Source organism: Gallinula chloropus (assembly GCF_964237585.1).
Source record: "Gallinula chloropus genome assembly, chromosome: 2".
Taxonomy (NCBI): Eukaryota; Metazoa; Chordata; class Aves; order Gruiformes; family Rallidae; genus Gallinula; species Gallinula chloropus.
The window spans coordinates 31,987,955-32,001,777 of record NC_140086.1 but is presented as its reverse complement, the minus strand read 5'-3'; positions in this window follow the sequence as shown (position 1 = coordinate 32,001,777).

Here is a 13,823-nt window from a genome sequence, read left to right as displayed (position 1 = left end):
ATTTATTGAAACCTTATTTTTCCTTGCTACAGTTATTAGTAGAGAAAATTTGTATCCAGACAGCACATTAGAATATGCCACTTTATCTCAAGAGTTTCTTCAAGGCAACAAATTTTATTTTCTTCAGGAAAAACAGACTCGTTCTCCCACACAGACCTATTACTGCTAAATAAGCTACATTTCTTTTGTACTCGAGTTTTACCCAACAGACCACTGGGAGAACTACAGAGTGCCTGATTTTATTTCATTTTTTTCCCCTGTTGAGCACCGTATTTGGCAAAGTGGCAATAAAAGCTGGATCCTGCTGCCACTGGAGCCAGCAGAACATTTCTAATCAGCTTAAGCTGACCCACTATTATGTTTCTGGCCCTGGTCCAGCAAGGCACTTAGGCAGGTGTGTCTGTGTCTGAGCATGTGAATAGTCTTACTGGCTTTAGACAGAGGTCTTCACACAACTCAAGTTAGGTAGATGCTACATACCTTGATAAGCCTGCATTCATATTCTGCCTTAAAAAGCAAAATTAAGCTTCATTTTGTCTTAGGCTCTGGTAAATAAAAGGTTTTCAAGGAAAGCTACTTTGACTTAAATAGGAATTTCAACAGCTGCAACAACTTCTGGAGCTCAGCACACCCTGAAAGCCTATGAAGTTCTTTCTGTTTAGTTGTCGTAGCATATGAATGATGCACACCAGGAACACACACACACACTCACACATCTATTTATTTGTGGTGTTTAAGTGCGCCTTGTTTTAAAATTTCCTATAACACAACTGTACAGAAATTCTGGGGGCTTTTAAATTGCATCATCCCCTTGACACCCATCTTCCAAATGACTCTTTCATGCCTTATGTTCCCTACCATACAGGATGTGTGTACCATAAATCAGTAGCTTTTGCAGATGAGGTCACTACACACCCTGTGAGCTGGGATACCCCGGTAGGATAAATTTTGTTAGGGCATCTGCATGGCAGTGTGAGGGTGAAGCAGTCAGTGATGCCTCTGGAACTAAAAAAGTGTCTGAAACCATTAGTTCCTTGTTCCCTTCTGGTGTTTAATTTAAATAATTTATTATGAATAATGAAAAGATTTATTACAAGCACATCTTCAGTTATCATGCAGAAAAAGCCTCAGACCCCATTATAGTTCTTTTTTATTTTATAGGAAGTTGTTTAACAGAAATACATGGGATATGTGTTAGTAACATGCTAAAGAAGAGTTTTAATTCAGACTCCTTTTGAGTCAGTGGGAAACTCTGTGAGGTAATAAATGGGTGTGACTATGAGGGAGTTCAGGCAGCGCCGCGCTGCCTCCTTGACATGTCTCAGTAAGGCCAATGAAACTGTTGTAAGGGTGCCTCAGAGTTGTGCTGCTGTTCTGTCATTTGCATTCTAGTTACAAGCTCAGGCCTCCATACTTAGCTTGATGGATGCAGTGTCACTGCTAGGTTTGTCTATTAACTGAGTGCTACGTTATTATTTTATCTGGCATGTAAACATATGTACAAAGTCATAAGTAAGTTTACAGTTGTTGAGTTTAAATGGTCCAATTATTTTAATAACTGGGAGGTTTTACTGCATGGGGGTTAAGCCTTGATCAGCCAGTACACTTAAACAATTGCTTGATCTTCAACAATTGCACGAGTGGTCATCTGGACATCAATGGCAGCGACAGGCTTCAAGTTAAACAACGTATGGCGAAGCGCCAGGCTGATGTTGGGCTGACCATGCTCCCTTCCATATTCTGCAATTTTTAGCAGAAGGTTTTAACCTTCCCCTTTAATAAGTAAATATGCTTCTTCCCCTTTTATAAATAAATGAACATGAGTCAGCACTGAATTATTTTCAACTGTCAAGAAAATTACTTATCTGAATAGATAAATAGGAAATTACTTTAAGATGAGAATGGATGTAGACAAGAATCAGAGAGTGTATTGTCTCATAATGTTAGCAGAAATGTGATTGGACTGAGACACCGTTATTCCAAATTTTGTCAAGATTTGGCAGATGAAACATTTCAATTAGTTTATTATTTCTGAGAATTCTTATTACTGAGCTAATACAAAGTCACTGGCAAGTACAATTCACCAGAGAACTGAAGGTTAACAACTATTCATATTCTTTTCCTGTTTATATAGAGTACATCACTCTTCCTGCTATTGAGAATTGAGGCAGTAATAATTTTAAAAACAGTCCATATGGCTAAGAATTTATATTGCCTCAAAGCAGATCTTTACTTACCCTGTGAAGTATACAAGCAGGAGGAAGGAGTATCATCTATTCCATCATCTTATGAAAGAGATCGCCAACACACTGAGGAAATAAAAATTCATCAGCCTGAACTCTTCCAAAATGTTCTCTCACCTCCATCACCTCTTTGTCCCAGTGCAAGTCTATTTAGACTAAAGGCCTCCCTTTTTAAAAATGTATTCCTGTAATTAATTCACATCAATTTTTACAATTTGAATTTCCATCAATTAATTAAACCTGGGATTTTTAAAATGTATTTATTTATTTGATATTTGTACTACAACAGTACATTTCTTTAGATCACTGTTTGCACATTTATTTTTTACTACACATGTGTAATCTAACCTCATGGTTAGGTTTTTTTCTCAGGTTCCGTATTAATTCCTTTACCAAAGAATTATCAATTTTTAATTTAAGAGCATTAATTAAAAAAACTCATTACAGAATGGGGATGGAACACTTCTATCCAGCAATATATTTAGATAGCATTTTAGCCTTCAAGGGCCGTACAAAATTAACTAATTAATTCTCCTAAGAGCTGCCCATGAGAAGTAGGCACTATTATGTAGTCTGAAACACAGAGATCATAGGGTTCCCACGACAGGTAGGTCTGGCCTATACTTGACATGTGCAGCATTTTCATGTAGGTCTAATTTAAATACCCTATTAATTAACTAGTCAAGAGGAACAAGAGATGTTCCTGAGAAACACCAAGCCCTAAGCATCTTAAAGTAAGCATCCTAAAATAGTGTCACTCTAAATAATCGATGTAGTTGGAAAAATTAACTCACTAAAAGGTTTGCTAAAGATCATAAAGCAAGAAAGCCACCATTTGAACATAAGGCACCAAGGGTGGCACCTAGCCCAGTGACCAGTGGGCAACACCACGGCTGGAAGTGAAGTCTTCCATGTCTTCTCACAGACTGTGCTCCCCACGAGCGAGTAGATTGAGTACATCTGTCTTCCCAATTACATTTACCAGGCTTCAAAGCCCTTTATCCTGGCACTCCCAGTAGTTCTGCCCAATGCTTTAAGGAGGAGCAAACGTCATATCAGGAACCAGCAGTGCTTATTTACCTCTGCTGTAACTGCCTTCAAAAATCCAGTCAGTTCTCCATAAAAGTCACCTGTATAAGCAGAAACTCTTGCTGTCATTGGGTGGCTTGTAGAGAATGTATTCTTTAGCATTATCCATAAAATGAATGATAGATGAATCAACTTTACAAGAAGTCTTGCCTCACTGGAGCCAATGGAGCTCAGCCACTGGGGAACCATAATCCTTAGCCCATGGGGACACAGAAACTGGGAGCTGATTTGGAGAAATGGCTGCTATTCACAGCTTTTTCTAAGCTACAGACAGTCCTTGCACTATAAAATCTCTGGGTGCAGTCTGAAGCACTGTTGATCCCACTTGGAAGTGTGGTGTGAGTCCCCCTGCAAACACCACCCAGCTATTCTACTTGGGACACATTATCTTGATCCTGAAAGGCACTGGGCACCCATTACTACAGTGCAGGCAGTAGCTATTCCTCTAGTTTCTCAGCAGTTTAAAAAAAAAAAAAAAAAAAAAAAAAAAAAAACCAAAACAAACAAAAAACCCAAACAAAAGAAAATTTGCTTTGGAGACCTCAGTTTGCAGCCTCAGTTGGTAATATGGACTAATGCAGAAATGCTGGCCCCTGGGAACAAAACGTTCAAGACGTGTGTTTGAGCAATGCCAGCATACAAAGCTGCTCTGTAATTATTTAATTTTCTTTTCCACTTATTATGTTTTTCTTTTTTCCTGCCTGCTAATACATAATTTGACAGATGAAGTGAATTCAAGCTCTTTCTGCCAGGCTGTGCCATTAAACTGATGCACAGCGTCTACACGAAACATTAAGCTTTGCTGAATACATTTAGAAATCTTATTTTTTGTAGGTGTAGCTGTCTAATCCAAGAAGTTCATAAGTAAATCATAATTTATGCACTCATTCTAATACAAGGAACTCATCAATGTTGTAGCAGTTACTGTGTAGAGAAATTGCAATCCTTCATCCACAACATCATAAACCAGGATTGTTGGGTTTTGCTGGTTTTTTCCCACCAGTTTTGCCCCACTTAGGTGGCTTAGCATTGGGAGGTGGCTGAGGATAGAGTGTCTGTAAGACACCTGTGGTGGGATAGTGGTGTCACTGCACCTACATCAACACATTGCTGAGGTCTGCTCATAGTGGATGTGGTCATCACTAGGTCACCCGGAATGATGAGGGGTATTAAGTACAGGAGGCAGTGGTGAGACTTCAGCTGTCCCTTGGCTGCTTCACCTGCGGCCACTGAGAAGCCCTGCTTTGGTCTTGTTTGTCATGGTGGGAGGAAGAAGAGGTAGCTATGGGTGCACTCCTCCCCCTCAGCCAACGTGACACTGGGATGTGGTTCCTGCTTGTCCTCCCACCCTGGAGAACATCAGAGCTGCCAAGATGTGGTCTCTTCCCACCCTCCTGTGGGAGAAGCATCATGCTGGAGAGAGGACAAGAGAACACACAGGAGAGAGGATGACCTCCACCTAGTAACTGGGAAGCCCTGGCGTATAGAACCATCTCTGGGTTTTGCATGATACAGCAAAGTCAAAACCTCAGAAAATAAAACTTGAGTTTCTTTGGGTGATAGTTAGGACCCTTCAGCTTTAGTCCCTCATTTCTGAACCCACTGCTGGCATGTCTCAGTCAGAGATGCCCACTGTGGGCAGCGGTCCTAAAGGGCAGTGCTCTCAGGAATAACACGACACACATTTCAGAGGATGAGGTCTGGTTTGGACGAGTACCCAGTTCCCATTTGTTAGGGGATTAAATGTCAACTCTCAGACACCCTCAGTTGTACAAATAAGAAATACCATCATTTGGAGAGCACAAATTGTTGTGTTTATGGATTTTCATGACCTTTCTGCAGCCATACAGAAATTCACAGAATGCACATTTTTGATTTAGGAGCCCAGATTATTCTTAAATGTCATTTTAGGTACGTAGCTGCTTAACCACATTTGTCCTTTAATCATGTTATGACATAAGGGGATAATTTTATATACTTGTCTCAGAGTTGTGATGTGAGGCTATGTTCCATACTGCATACAGATGTGTAACAATGCCTTGATGTTACAGAGGTTGCAAAAATCCATACTGATCAGATTAGGAAACAGAGCAATTTAGCTGCTAAAGCTGTATTACCATCCTGTACTATTGAGTGAATTTTTATAATCTCTAGGGAGTTTCCTAGGTAAAGAAAAAATTATTATGTGTATATTTTATACTGCTGATTCATGTAGAAGTGTACAGATTGAGAATTTATCTGAAGCTAAGGTCATGCTTTACCTGAAGCTAGCTGAAGGTATTTTTTTTACTAAGCAACTTTTGATTTTCATTTTAATTTTGATCCTTTCTAAAGTTATTGAAAACAGACTGTCCTTTTGGCCTAAGATTTCTGGTACACACATGGCCAGGTTCATTCTCTGTTTTCCACTAGGATGAATCCCAGTGTGATTTCATTGGCAGGGATCCCTGAAGTGTCCAATAATATTACAGTTGTGGGGTTTTTTCATTGCAAAAGACCATATAGACCTTAGCCAGGTGAAAGAAACACAAAAATTTTCTATATTTTCTATATAAAAATGTAGTAAAGATTAAAATGTTTTGGTCTACTAGTATTTTTGTACTGGAAGTCCTGCAGTTACCTGGGTGGAGTTGTAAGAAACATTTGCATGCTCTTGAGAAATCTTTTAAATTAAAATGAATGCTTGATTCAATCTTTATATTTTGTCAAAGACTTGTTCTCAAGGTAAATATTTTCTTGCTGGGGATACAACATTCTACCTCAAAACATCATTATTTTCTAAGTAAAATATCCATAATGACTTCTTAAGAAAAGTTATAGCAAGATACTTTAATATGCATTGAGGATTCAAGCTACTCCCTTTTGAAGTGCATTCACGTTTTTTCCAGTGAAACATTAAGGGAAATACCTTACTTAGAGACTCAAACAGCGCTAGATTAACATTAGAATCATAGAATAGTTTTGATTGGAAAAGACCTTCAAGATCATCGAGTCCAACATGCTCAGCCCTAATAGGTCCAACACTAGACCATGTCACCAAGTACAACATCTACTCTTCTTTTAAACACCTCCAGGGATGGTGACTCAACCACCTCCCTGGTCAGCCTGTTCTAATATCTGACAATCCTTTCAGTAAAGAAATTTTTCCTAATATCCAACCTAAAAAGAGATTTACCTTGTAGTGGTAGGAGGGCTGGAAAACAGGATTATATGTGATAACAAAGTTATAATTACCAGTTAGTGTGGCTTGCCAATGCTGTTCTAAAGGTCTCGGCTCTGCTGGTATCCTCATCTCTTCTGCACAAAAGAACAGTGAGCAGTACTGTCAAGGATAAAAAAAATGTGATAATATGGATAATGAACCCTGGCAGAAAATTCAAGACATTTAGAGAAGCAAACAGGAACAAACTACAATACAAAGGTTACAGAATTAGATTTAATACATTTCTATGTAGTTATATGGATATGATTTCCTAGATTAAAACAAAAAATAAGAAAAAACTCTCCAGAAGACTATATCAGGCAGACATCAGTCTGTCCCTGAACTGCTGCTCTAATATTTTTATAGTCTTTTAGTGACGTTTTTTCCTTAGAGCAAAGTCTGAGCCATCAGCCAGGAGGATTTCTGTTTCAAATAGACTCTGAACCTCCTTCTGTACAATCTGCCATGTAGATCAGAGTTTTCCACCAGCTCCATTCCTACCACTCATTACTTTCCAGTTCCAATCCGTTCCATTGGGAATCTCTCCCTCATTTTCTTAACAAAGCCTATTCCAGTCAGTCACAGTGTCGCCCTCATTCTTGGTCCAGTTTCAACCATCCCATTCCTTGAGTGACTTCAACATTTTTTTCTATTCATCTGCTCTATGCAATTTCTTTCACCAGGCAGATCCAGCTCTTGGGCCTTCACACAGCCCAATCTCTCTGATAATGCTCTGCCCTTCTGTGGGACTAGAAGGGGAGCAAATGAGACCACGGGATAGTTTCCTCTTCTTTTCCCCATTTCCAGCACTCCTCTGGTCCATGGCACCCAGGAGGAGCAGTGCTTGAAGCTTCATTCTCAGCCCATGTGGAATTGGTCATATCCAGCACAAAGTGTCTTCAGAGAAATTGGCTGTAAAGCCTGCCCATCTCTCTCCCCACTACGGTTGGACCCTGAAACCAGATATTTCAGTGACTTACTCCATGGCCAGTCCTGGGCAGGTTTGTCAAATGAGAAATAATTTCCTGGCACAAAGTGCTTGAGCTTTTCAAACAAATACAATAAGCAGTTGTTTAGCTTACCACATGCAAGCTGCATATTTTTCGCTAGCCATCTTCCGAGAAATAGTGGAATGATTTTTGCTAAAAGCTTCTCAGAAGTTTGGCAAGAGGCAGCCCTCCAGCCAAATTGTTGTAATTTAACAGAGTGATACTCTGTGGAAGGAGGACTTTTATATTTTCTAATGCAGTGTAAGAGAGAAGGTGACACTAGATGGGAAATAGCAATGGCTCACTGTGATGTATGAGTCACAGATTTAAGTGACCAAGATGTGCAAAAGCCGGGTGCACTAATCTTGCTGGAAATGGATCCTAAACCAGTGCAAACCTGTAGTAATAGACCCACATTGATCTATGTCTGACGAACCCATTTTCCCTCTCTTTAAATGTTCTGAAGCAGCAGTTTAGGAAGGAAGCATCTCCTTTATGATTTTGAGAAGTCATATAAAAGCCAGCTACACTAATAAAGGATAATTTGATTATACAGGAAAAGATACTTCTTAATATGGGAAAAAGGATTTGATTATACAACAAAAGACAAAAACAGACATTGGGATAACTTCAGCTCCTTGTACATTCAGGATATACTGAAAAATGTGATGGCCACGCCATTCCTGGAAGTTTGAGAAGGCTGTTATAAAGGACAGGCTGAATAACACAGAAAGAGATCTGATTTGCCTTGAATGACAGTCGATACTGGGCTACGCAGGTCCACGGTGCTCTAAAGATAGAGCTTTTGCAAATAAAGATACTTATTATTCTAAACCAGCAAAAAAACAGAGCCCCACAGAAATCAATGGAGCATCTCTGCAGGGATCAACACCTCATGTGGTTAATTTAGTAGCAGAGAGGTGTCTTTGAATTCAAGATACTAAGTGGAGATCAGTACTGCAGAAAAAGAGTGAGAGAGAGAGAAAGAAATAGTCTGATAGACTAAATGAATTTAGACATCTTCAGTACTATTTCAGAACAGGAAAAAATCGCCATATTGAAAAACTGTAAAAGAGGGAAGGAAGGAGAACAGAAATATGTGAAAAACAGAGGTGGATCATGAAAGACTTAAATGGGAGCAGTCACATTACTGGAATCCCTAAATTGTTACAGCATAGATTTATGCATTCATCTTACATCTTTGAAAATCAATGTTTCTATTATGCAAATCTGAGAAAAGCTGCTTAAAACACTGGTCATTTCCTCTGACCAATGGTTCTTGTTCTAGTTTTATTATAGCATCAATTGTAACAAAAATATCCCACCAGCAAACGTTCTCTCTCAGCCAGTGTAATCAGTTCTGAGTAATATACTAATTTCTTTGCACCATCAGCATGATTTCAAAGAAGATCCTGTCATTCTTTATTTTTCTTTTTTCTCATTAATTTTATACATTTTCTGATTAAAGCACTCAATAATATTTATAATCTGTGCTTAACTATAATAAATTCTAGCAATACAATGTTGAGTGGTATCATCATTTTCTTAATGGAGGCAATCAAATGTTTGAATATATGCATAAAGACATGGGACAATATAATAGGAGAAGTATAAATCAGGTAATTAGTAATGATAGGTGCATAAATAGTTAAGTTCGAGGTGACACAGAAAAATCTGAAAGCCACAGAATAACAGACATGATGAATAGTTCAAAGCCCCTGAGAAAGCATCTATTGGCTAAAACTTAAATGTACCAAAGTCAAAGAGAACTTTCCATTTGACATTAAGCTAGGATTTCATCCATGAATTATATGATTGCTGGTAAAGCAGTAGTAGTCAGTTCAAGATGAGGACTGACAAAAACTTCGAGCTAGTGTAATGATTTTTTCTGAGAGTTAGGATAAGCTCATGACAGTGAGGTTATGATGCAGGACATGGGCCGTATCTTGTAGATGGGCTTCTAGAAGACCACTGCTAAATGGCCATAGCTCGGTGGGTGCTCAAGCTGAAGCTTTATTTTAGCATACATGCTTTGCATGTATTTTTTTCTCAGACTAAGAAAGGATGTGACAAGGTGGAAAATGCTTGTCACCTATTAGGAGTCGAGTTTATTGAAGATTCCATCCGTCACTTCGTGCAAGTCTCTCCGTTGATTGTTGTCGCTGCCCAAATCAGTTTTACTATAAAAAGCAAAGAATGTCCAACTAAATAAATCTCCCTGATAGATTCTGTCATTTGGATTAGCTTTTACGTGTGACCTATATAAATGTCTTCAATTTTGCCAATTTCTGGTTGAAATAGGCACATTTGCATCCACATGCTCTGTTTCCGATATTTCCAATACAATTTTATGATTTTGCTCCATATCAAAACTTGCAGAGACCCCAGAACTGTTGCACTACTTAATATTCACCCATGACCAGACTGCTATTTTATTCACAACAGTTCCAAGAATGAAATGATCATTTAGACTCCGCAAGCTATATGAAATATTCCCAGTGAATCAAAGCCAAAGTTTAAAATAATAGCAACAATAATTCTCTTTATTTGCTTTTATGAATCTTTTTTATTGCCCGTGTCTGTTCTGTATGGCTTATTGCTTCCCTTGCAAGCGAGCTTAAATGATGAGAGTATGTTTATCAGATCTGAAAGCGTACTTGGAAGACTGCATTTCAAAAGAGGTAGGATGGCAGGGGAAGTGGCCTATGGTGATGGCCAGCACCTGAACAGCTGGACCTTGTCCCTTGTGCTACCCTGACAAGATGCTCTTTGAACCTTGCAAAAGGAAACTGTGAGGGTTTTTGGCAAGCAAGGAGGTAGGATGGAGGGCAATGAGTGAGAGAGAGGCTGGGGGAAGAGCCAGGAAAGGAGTGTGAGGGATTTGGTTCTCTAATGGTGCTGGCAAGCGAACTCACCAAAAGCCTGCAGCTAACGCACAAATCCTAAATGGCAGCAACAATGCAGAGGTCCAGTGAGATGAGGTGCAGGTTTTTTGGGATAGCAAGCACTAAAAGATGGGTATAACAAAGAGGATTGGAGCTGGGGCTGTAGGTTACTAGCAAGGCCTGTCTCCCTCCCACAACAGCACACATAAAATTGAGCTCACTCTGGAAACTTGACTATCTAGAGGCTATCTAGCCTGTCATCCTGCTCAAAGAAGAACTATCACCACTTCGTCTAGACCACTCATGAATGGATGATCTCAGACATTCACAAGCCTTGATCTGTGCCTGTTCTTTCTTCTGGTATGTGGAAGTGTTTGGGTTTGTCGTTTCATTGATCTTTCCATCTTTTCAAGTAGTTGCAAGCAGCTATTATATCACACCTTAGCCACCTCTTTGTCCAACTAAACAAGCTTCTCCACCATCCTTCACAGACCATGTTTCACGTACCTCACCTTCCTGGTAGCCCTCGACTGGACCTTCACCAGTTCTCCACATCCCTCTTAAACTGAGGGTGCCAAAACTCGATGCAGTACCTCAAGTGCAGCTCCACAGCACCAAATACCTTCACCCAGTGGCAAACCCAACCTCCTCTCTTGTTGATTCACAAACACCCATGCTTCTGGCCTGCGTCCTCTCTCCATTTTCCTAACCTGACCCTTTTAACAGAATGGGAGAAGAAATAGCAAACATGTTCCTTGTGAGACTCTCAGAGACAAACTACATATGCTGAATTTATTTCTGTAAATTTTTTTTTTAAAAAAGCCACTGCTCAGTATCCATTCGTATTTTGGTGCTTAGATTGCATCTTTTGGCATCGATGGTTATGGGTTTACATAGCCACACACTGAAACGTCGTCTGTAATCTCACTTGGGCATTTGTATTCTCTTTAGAATTGACTAGAAGACTAACAGAAAATTATCTTATGCCTTTAAATGTTTAAATTTCTCTAAACCCAGAAATTCAGTCCTTTGGAATATCTTGTGGTTAAAGAAATACAGCCCCTTGCTCCCACATATACCAAATTGAGTAGACTCTTAAATTTATATGAGAATTTACATTTCTATAGTCTTTTTTATGAAAAAAAAAGTAATGAAGCCATCAATATAAAGCACCAGAGTATAAACCAGAGTATCAGAGCATCTGCAACACAATTTCAGTTATCACACCTCCTTGGCTTTAAAGCAAAATCCTCCACAAACACAAGTTACATTGACCGGTAAACTCTGATATTAAAAGATTTTACACAGAAACTTGAAAGTCATTTACTAAGAGCCTATTTTTTTCTGGCATTCAGATTTAAAATGCAATTGTTAACTAGCACAATTAGAATGTCTCTGCCATTGTATTATTGCAGGGATAGGAACCCTTCACTTCTAGGTAATCTACTTACATTTGTCATTTGCAGTTGTGTACATAAAGCAAACTAATGCCTTTATTCAAACTGATGAGACATCCTTATTTTAAAATGTCCCACAAAATTAAAATTCCATTCAAAACCCAGAAGAAAATAAGATTTTTCTAACTGTCTCCTTTCATTGTCTTTCACGTTTTGACATTTAGTCGGTAGTCATGGCAGCCAGCAAGAGTGATTGTGTAGCATAAAGATGCTGTTACACAGATCTGACTTTGGGTTAAGTACATTAAATCCATTCAGATTGCTCAAAATCAACCAATAAAATTATGTCAGAAAAGCTTTTTATGTGTACACATGTATGTAAATTAAACAATGAATGCTTCTGTGTTTCCTATTCAGACTTTATGAAATGGGTTTTCTAGGCTATACACACAGATTAGTTTGAGGGATACCTTCCACAGCCCTCACAGCAGTGTATTGTCACGAAGATGGATTCTCCTCATGATTATGGTGTGAAAATAATTGCAATAGGTTCTGCACTCAATGAAATGACTCAGTGAGGAAGGAATACATTTAATTACTTGAATATAAGGATCAAGAGTCCAACCATAATGAAAATTATAATTTCATTTATCCCATATAATATAAACACAAACTTCTACTTAGCTGATTGTCCTCGGTATTTTCTTTGCCTAAAGAAAAAAAAGTGCCTTGCACTTGAAATTGGGTTTTTTTTTGAGCCTTAAATTATGACTAATAATTTGGCTTTTTTATTTTTTCAAATATTGGACATCAGAGATATCTGTGCTTTGCAATGGCACAGAATGTGTGTTAATGAGGGTTGTGGTTACGATCCCTCTACAAGTTATTAAAAAGGTCAGACTTTATATGTGACTTATGCTTCTGTTAAAACCACAAGTGTGTCTGAGGTCAAAAAATAAAATCACAAAAACGGAATCATTTAGGTTGGAAAAGACCTTTAAGATCATCAAGTCCAGCCATTCTTCCCTAGTTACCTGCTTTGCTGAAGCATTTTGAGCCCTTCCTTTGCCTGATGCCGTATCAATGGCTTGCTTCCAGAACATGTGGGTGAGTCCTAAAACTTGCTCCATTGAGAAGCTCAGTAAGATTGTTAAAACAATCTGACTGTAATCTCAATCCAAAGATGAGGAGGGATTTCACAACATAATTGAAATAAAATCAGTAAAAGTCCAGAAAGGATCTGCTATGTCCAGATGAAAAGAAACAGTAGCAGAACTCTTAATTACAAAGACTGACAGTATGCCAGGATTATGTCATTGCTCTCTAGCCCTGATAATATTCAGCCGCCATGGAATAGAATGACATCCAATGGGAAAGGGTGATTCATGGCTGGGTGATGCAAGACCGGGAAGAGTTTGTCTTCAGAGAGGCTACATAAAGGGGTCATGGCGATGCAGAATTAAGTCAGTGGAAGCTTCTGAAGAGGTTATTGGGAAAAACTGAATAAATGCCACTGTTCCAAACACACACAGCTGAGGGTGACATTCAGAAAAATTCAAGAGTTGCTGGCAGCCTGCTCTAGTAACCCGGTCTTACTGTGCTAAAACAGCCCGCAGCACGGTTCATAGCTTGGGAAGATGCTGTGTGATCATAGTAGGCTGCATAACTAAACCGTTGCCATTCTATTTCATCATACTTGATTTGCATCCTTGCTCATGGGGCTGTGTCACCAGCCAGCACTCATATTGTCTGCAGCACTCTCCAAGAGACACTCTGGGGCAACAGAGGTGCCACTCATCCCAAAACCCAGAGACCTATGTTCTCCACAAAGCTATCCTACAGAGCAGGTCTGTGACCCAAGGCATTTTTTTGTCTCTCTGGATCATTTCCTTCCCCTGCCAAGCCCTGCAGCATCCCTCTCCTGTCTTTCTCACTCTTTGGCGCAGGGTGTTTGCATCCAACATGTTTGTACAGAAAGTAGTGCAGATCTCAGCTGGGCTCCCTCAATACAATAATGA